The sequence below is a fragment of the Populus trichocarpa genome, chromosome 5, assembly GCF_000002775.5.
Source record: "Populus trichocarpa isolate Nisqually-1 chromosome 5, P.trichocarpa_v4.1, whole genome shotgun sequence".
NCBI lineage: Eukaryota > Viridiplantae > Streptophyta > Magnoliopsida > Malpighiales > Salicaceae > Populus > Populus trichocarpa.
This window is the reverse complement of record NC_037289.2, coordinates 16599136-16607749: the sequence shown is the minus strand read 5'-3', so window position 1 is coordinate 16607749 and position 8614 is coordinate 16599136. Positions and strand designations below refer to the sequence as shown.

Below are 8614 nucleotides of genomic sequence, written 5' to 3'. Positions count from 1 at the left end.
TGTAAATCATTATCATCTCCAGGTTGCTTGCAAATGTTGAAAATATTCATCTCCAATGTCATGTTTCCAAATGATAGCTTCATCAGTTCATTCCTACAATTAATCAATGCATTAGAAGTTGCAAGAAATGGACGTCCTAAAATGACAGGAATTGGATTACATGTTTCAACAGGTTGTGTATTCAAGACAACAAAATCTACACGGTAAATGAATTTATCAACTTGTACTAACACATCCTCAACTATTCCTCTAGACACTATTATAGATCTATCAGCAAGTAAAAGAGTTACAGAAGTTGGATCTAACTCACCTAGATTGAGACTCTGAAAGACTGAATGTGGAAGTAAATTCACACTAGCTCCAAGATCAAGTAAAGCTCTTTTAATTTTATGTTCTCCAATAAAGGAAGAAATTATAGGACAATCAGGGTCTTTATATTTCAAAGCATTATTGTTCTGAAGAATGACACTTACTTGTTCGGCTAAAAAGGCTTTCTTTTTCACATTCAGTTTTCTCTTCATAGTGCACAGATCTTTCAAAAATTTAGCATAAGAAGGTACATGTTTAATAGCATCGAACAAAGGTATATTGATCATTACCTGTTTGGTCATGACATGAGGAAATAGAAGTGTAGGTGGGGAATCAGTCTTTTCTTTGGAATGTTCAGGTTCAACCCCTTCCTTACCCTCAGAGACTAACTCATCTTCTTTCTCACAAGGTTCAAGAATGGATTTTTCAATAACCTTACCATTGCGGAGAGTAATGACTGATTTGACTTGATCCATGTGTTAGCTTCTAGAGCTACTTGCACTTGAATTGTATTGCCCTTTGGGATTTTGCTGTGGTTGGGATGGAAACTTACCTTTCTCCTGAAAACTAAGAGCAAACGTGAACTTTGTAAGAGTATCTTTAAAATTTGTCATGCTTTGAGCGAGTTGAGTGTTGATTGTCTCTTGTTTTTCAATGAATGCATGCAATATTTTCTCAAGATTTCTTCTAGAATGGGGAACATAAGAAGGTACATATCCATGAGAATTTTAGAAATTATGGTGTGCTTGAAATGGTGGCTGTGAATTTTATGCGTTATTGTTATCACTCTTCCAACTGAAATTTGGGTGATTTCTCTAACCAGGGTTGTATGTTTGCGAGTATGGGTTATGATTGGGCCTTTGAAAACTGTTTAAAGCATGGGCTTGTTCATGGAGTCATTCCTTGAAAGAAAGCAAAGTTGGACAGTCATTGGTTGAGTGTTCATTGGTTTCACAGATTTGGCACATAATGTCTTGAACAGATTTTAATTGACCACTCTTTTTAAATTCAAGTGCCTCGACTTTTCTAGCTAAAGATGCAAATTTCGCTTGGAGGTCATGATCTTCCCTAAGGTTGTACATACCTCCACTAGATGTATGAAGTTGAGTTTTACCCGGTGCCTCATAAGTACCTGTAATATCTTAATTTTAAGCATTTTCAGCTAACAAGTCTAGATACTCCATTGCTTCATCAGGATCTTTATCTTCAAAAGTTCTATTGCACATCAATTCCACCATTTGCCTATCTTTAGGTGTTAATCATTCATAAAAATGTGAAACCAATCTCCATGTTTCAAAATCATGATGAGGACATTTATTAAGCAAATCTTTATACCTATCCCAACATTGGTAAAATATTTCTCCTGACTTTTGAGTGAATGTAGTGATTTGTCTTTTGAAAGAGTTTGTTCTATAAAAAGGGAAAAACTTCTTTAAAAATTGTTGTTGTATTTCATCCCAAACACGAATGGATCCTGACCTAAGATTTTGTAGCCATGTTTTAGCTTTATCTTTTAATCAAAAAGGAAAAAGCTTTAATTTGATGGTGTTCATGCTATAATTTAAGTCATTATAAGTGTTGCAAACTTCTTCAAATTCTCTCATATGCAAGTATAGATTTTCTAAATATAAGCCATGAAAAGAAGGTAAAAGTTGAATAATATATGGCTTAAAATTAAAGTGAGATGCATCAGGAGGGAAAACTATACATGAAGGTGCACTTGTTCTTGTAGGATTCATGTGGTATTTAAGTGTTCTAACTCGATTATTCTCATTATTCTCATTATGAAGCGACTGGTTATCTTCTTCGACCATATTTTTTGAAAATGATGAGGATACCCTACAAAGTCTACCATTTAATGTACGTGACCAAACTCTCATACACGCGTAGAAAGAGAATAAAAGGAAGAAGAAAACAAAAGAAAAGGAAACAAAAGTTAGATACAAGAAAAGTGAAAAGAAAAAAGAAAATAAATATTATAATTTATACAGGAATTTACCTCCCCGGCAACGGTGCCAAAAACTTGACACGATCAAAGAGTTGATGTCTTATCCCAAGTGTAGGAGTGTCGAAGTAATAAATAACCCGGCAAGACCGGGGTCGAACCACAGGGAGGTGAACTATATAGAATTATAAATAAAAGAAAAGATTTGAATAGAGCTTTGAGATGTGATAATGATGTAAGGATTTAAAAAAAAAGATAAAAAAATTGTCAAGGTTAGAGGATCCACTAATGGTATTTCAAAAAAGTATAGTATAAACTTTTTTTATTACTTGACTGGAAACCACACACAAAGGAGGTTTCACTCAGATTATAAATTGTTAACATGATTACATTAATTATCTTATTCGAGTAATGTCAATACTTGTAAATATTATTAGGTATTCATGGTGATAACTTTGTTAACAATAAATCAAATTCCTTTCATAGTACAAGTGTCGGTTATATCGTACAGTTGGGCTATGAAAGTGCCAAGTATTTGTTGTACCAAGGGTTGTTCAACACAAATCTAGATTAACCATTTAGCAAGCAAGGTCTTAAGAGTGAGCAAGATAATAAATATAAAACATGTTAGTATCAAACATTAAAGTCCATGTTGAATTTATACTATACTTATTCTTACACCATTAGTGTAACCTTTTCATCTTGACATAATAAACTTAGCTGAACATTATGAATAAGAGAAACATAGATAAACAAGAGGAGAACATGATTATATAAGTATAATAAAGAAAATGAAAGTAAAACTTAAGCATTATAAAAATATAAAGAGAGAGAGCAAGAACATAATCTTGATCTGAAAACCAAGATGCCTAAATGCATGGAAAATGCCTCCTTTTATAGGCCAAAATTCAGAACTATTGATTTAATGACTAATTGTTGAGTGGGTGGCCACCTCTTGACTTAGTAACCATCCTTATCTTCTTGTATGCAGAAAACGTCATTGTTAACGTTAGAATTTGAATAGATAGTCTCCATTAAAATTCTAGGGAATTGTCTCAACTTTCCAACAAAACAAGAATGGGTCATTTGGACTTCTAGAACTCGAGATATGGGCTAAATACTGAATAGTGTCTGGGATGCAGGACAGATTCCGACTTCTCTATTGTTGCTACAATTTGAACTTGAAAACGGTCCTTTTGAATCTTGGACTCTTCATGAAAGTTTTAGGCCTACGTCTTAGCTTTCTATCCATATAAACCAGACATAAATTCAAGTTCTACAGCTCCAGTTATGATCCAATAACCGAATGGTGTTCCAATTTGAATTCTACCAGCATCTCTTTTCTAAGTTTAGCCCTCTCTTTGTCTTAACAATTTCAGTGGTTAAACTCATCAATCAATCTTTTGATTTATGTGATAGGCCTGTATTTAAAATGAACATTTACCATAAATTAAAGGTATCTTATATTATCAGACTTGTTATTATAAAACATGCTCTAGATAAGGAATTATTGATACTTCAAGTGCAAAGTGATGATATAAAACCTTGATAAAAATACACTTTTAAGTACTAATCAATCTCTTTCATCCTATTTTCATCATGTGTTGGTTAATGACTTGAGAGTTGCATATATCCTCTAATGCATAGGTAAATTTTGCAGGAAAAAGAGGAGGTGAACGAGTCCCACTTGATTAGGACACTAGAATGAGAATTATTATAGGTGCAGTAAGAGGCATTTCTCGTATCCATGCAGAGAATGGCGGGAAATTTGTCTATGGAAACATCAATCCCCAAACATCTTTCTTAATTCTCAGTAGTATAATTGTGTATCATATCTTGGTTTAGCGATTACAACAAGCCCATTAGCCCCACCTATTGCTCGTGCTACTAGTTATTGTGCCCTTGAAGTAGCAAACACTCAGAAAGTCCTTAGCCTCATCATCTTTATTTTCAGCTATAGATTCTTCCATAGTTGAATTAACTTGTCTCGCAGATTTTCTTCCTTCCAAACCCTTATAATATGGCCAATCTCAAAGACTAGCTACTTCGGTTCTCGAACTAGTCATCCCACTCATATTTTTGGAAAACTTTATATTTATCAACTTCAATTGTTGTTACATAGTCAAATAACCATGTTAAGGAATATTCATATCTTCTAATGGTGATGATCCACTCTCAGTTGACATCGTCAAGAGCTTAAAATTAAGTTAGTAGCTATATATATATATATATATATATATATATATATATATATATATATATATATATATTATTGGTTTTTCACTATAGTATGCTCACCTTCACCCTTTACAACTCAATTCTCAAGATTTCAGTTCTTTAAAGAAATTAGTTCACAACAAATCAAAGATTAATATCTTAATGGCGCAATCAAATAATGCAAAGACTCAATAAGTAATAAAAACTAAAAACTATCAATATAAAACTACAAATATCAAATCACGAATATCAAATATGAATTTATACAAAATATGAACGATATCAAGACATGAAAAAAAACTATAAAAATTAACTAATGGAATAAGATTTAAACAACTCAAAATAACAATACTTTCAATTATTCTTTATATATATGGTGGTGAAAACTATAAATAAAAAGACTGACACAAAAACTGCCCATTTGTTTTTTGTAATTTTCAAGAAAACCTAACCAAGTAAACCTAAAATATCTCAAATCAAGATTTATCTCCAAGAAACCCTAAAAATGAAGATTTTTTTTTTTGTTTTCAGATTTAAAGCAAATGGCCGAACTCTATGTTTCTTAGAATAAAGATTTGCGGCAAACCCTAAAAATTTCTTTTGTTTCTATTTTCTTTGTTCTTGTTAATTTATAAGACTATATTTAATCAAGATCGCAAATAATTTTTCTTTTTTACATGATGTCGCAACTAGTTTTTAGAGAAGATAAAGAACTCGACAACAATGGCATATGCAAAACAATTGAAGATAAAAGTGATATAACCTAATTTAGGGTATTTCTTTTCCTAAGAAAGCTAAGATCAGGTTCGAAATTGAGCTTGACACGACGATAACCTGTACTGAGGCACGGAGACTATAAATATCCCAACCTATACCCAACACTTATAAAGAAGTATAGAAGATGTCATGAAGCTTGGTTATTTATTGGATAAGTCAAATTAGTTCAATGAAGAACCGAAAAGAATGAGCAAAATCTCACACAATAAAAATTATTGATATCAAAGTCTATAAAAAAAAAATTAAATACAAGCTAAATAATTGTATTTATAATAGGTACAAATATCATAAACAATGCTAAAAAATTATAAAACTATTCTAAATAAAATAGAAAAAACGATCTTAAATCAATTAGAAAACTAATACAATTTATGGTGAGTAACTTCTAAACCTTATCGCAAGGCCTTCTCGATATTCGATTGACTTGCAAGTTTAACCTAATATAGAACAAGACCTCTAGAGACTTCTGATAGAATTTAAGTTCTATCCAATGGTTGGGCAAAAAGTTATATTTGTTAAAATAAAACTATACATTATAAAAAATAATCCTCTAACTGCCAAAATTAATTAGCTTACCATTGTGAAATAATTAGACCCAAGTTGTAGATGGATCAGACCCCTCTTACACAGATTATATTGAGTATGATCTGATCATCACTTGTTGAAGTTGTAGCCTCATTGAAATTCATCTTAACCAAAATACTCTGAATAATCTCATTAAATGTATATTTGAGGTTTTTTACCCTTGATCTTGTAACTGACCCAATTGGAACTTCTAATAGATACTTTGGTGTAATTTGGATTGCATCATCATTTCTCTCCTAAAAAGAATTTGTTAATGAATCATCACCTACACCAAACAAAGAAGGATCAGAAACATATTTTTTATCATATAATAAAAGAAAAACAATTGTAAAAAGCGTTGTTGGGCTTAATTCAGTCCATGACTCAGGTCATGAGTTTGGATAGTTAACTTCAGCTTATTAGGAATTAAGCTTCATAATTTTTTTAATTTACTTTGTATGAAGTTATCAAAGTTTAAAACAAATGTCCTAACATTTAGTTGGTGCTCAATTTTATAAGTGATGATTTTTGTTATCATAAGATTAAATACAAAATAATCTTAAAAAGAAATTTTAATTCGATGAAATCCGTAACCTAGGTTATGGGTTCGATGGGTTAGACTGCAAAATCCAAAATTTTCCAATACATCATTGTCTTAATTTTTTTTAAAATATATTATTTGAAAATTTATATTTAAACTCATATCACATTTCTATCAATTGTTCAATTTGTCTTTGAACTCACCAAGTCGATTGTGTCACGTCGAGGAAAATCTTGAATGGTTTGAGTTGAAATACAAGCTACATACGGAGACGATTCAGGAAGTTTCAAGATTAATCAATTGACCATCAAAAAGGTAATTCCCTGCGACCTGCATATTCTTTTTTTAGTTAAAAAAATGGTGTGGCCATAGCGTAGCGTGGGTTACCTATCTAGTATAAACTACAAAACAATCTTGTATTTTTTTTAGGATAAAAGGTTTTTGGTTTAACAAAAACATGTCTACCAATATTGTTTAAGATCAGTTTCTTATTCACTCATAATTTATTTTAATCATATTAATTTTTGATGTTAACTTATGTTGGAAAATAATCTCCAACAAAATTTAAATCCTAAAAATGAGTGGATCCATTTTAAATTTAGCCGGGATTATGTCTAGTAACCATTTTCTAACAATATGGTATGAAACACAATTCATACTCGCCATCTAAAGGCCACAATATTTTTGTTCCAAAAATAAGCTCAACACCTTAGAAATCTATTTATGGCAGTGGAAACATAAGCCAAAAGAGAAGTAAACTGGACTTATTTCGCACATGTCATGCCAAAGAATGCATACGAAACTGTTCAAGAACGCATTCGTCACCAATTCTACTTTTCCCATAAACTCCTACAGCCGACCGACTGACGAATATTTGCAAACAAGACATCTATTTGCAATACAAATATCAAGATTAGAATAGTCATGCGTGGGTTTGCTATATACAGATAAACTTTGCCTAAAAGAAAGCAACTCATCTATTCACACTGCGTTCTTAATCTAGCAATGGCAATAAAGATAAAGAGACGAGCACCATGCATAAATTCTTTTTTTCTTTTTCTTTTTCTTTTTCTTTTTTCCTGCAGTGTGAATAGAACTCCTGACTGCCTCGATAAGCTCTCTATTTTCCAACATCTCTTTTCAAATTCTTTTTCCTGAACTTTTACTAGTCAATCATAAATCAGCGTTTGTGACATTTTAAGAAATCATCATCACATATTGTCCTTAAAGGCAGGTGTTATGATACCAGACCTGAGACAAGCGTCAGCAATCAAGCATAAACTCTACCAAACACCACGGAATCTTAAATGATCAATGACAAAAGCACACCAGTCTTTCCGAACAGAATAATTCATGCCAGTTACAAGTGAACATCAATTCATTCAAGTTAGTCACTAGCCTGCTCTTCCTAACTAGCTGTAATTCTTTCAGCAACAACAAAAAAAGAACCTTTTGAAGTAAGAACTTAAAATTCATCTATATTCAACTATCACCTTGTAAGCATACACCTTGTTTCAAGAAGGTTTTGAAAAAAAATAAACAAAAGAAGAGAATATCAGAAGTCTGTCCTTGAAACCATATTCAAAAACCACAATATAAGGAAAACCCACCTGCAAGAATATATATTCTTTGAAATGCCTCAAAGAATAGGAATTGCTACTTTTTATGTAACAAAAGCCCTCTTCTTAAAAGATTATGCATAACAAAACATGATGCATTTGATAAGAAAATTAACAATCACTATTTCATCACTGACAATTCAATTTCATCGAAACCAATAGGATCCAAACTAACTTGAATGGATATTGATCCAAACTAACAAAACATGATGCATTTCAATGTAAAAAGACTCATTAACAAAACTAAGTTATGTGGTGATTTTACTGTTGATGTGACACCGTTTATTCTCTAACAAATCACTATAAATTGAAATAATCAATTTAAAAAGAAAATCAATTTGGTCCTTAAATTTATTTTTTTACAATTAAACATTTTTTAGCCTAAATTGATGACCGATTGCATATTATTTTAGAAAAAAAGGTTGGATTAATAGACAAATGATCAAAGTGAAAAGAATAGGTAAAATAGGTGGCAACTTCAATTTTCACACAAAAAGTTTATTTTGGTTTCCCATTTTTTTTATTTATAGGTGTGCTCGGTCTTTTTAGTTGTTAAAAATTCAATTTTAGTACTGATGCAATCCAAGTAGCATGAAAAGATTCGTTAAAGGTTCTAATTAGTCTAATGACAAGACTTACGGC

At 31.4% G+C, this 8614-nt stretch overlaps 1 non-coding gene across 1 annotated transcript; it reads left to right on the top strand.

Annotated features, from left to right (window-relative positions):
* Positions 1-1605: 1605 nt before the first annotated feature.
* On the top strand, positions 1606-1712 carry LOC112327748 (small nucleolar RNA R71). Its single transcript, XR_002982170.1, has one exon. It is a non-coding gene; the product is annotated as a small nucleolar RNA R71 (small nucleolar RNA).
* Positions 1713-8614: the final 6902 nt, after the last annotated feature.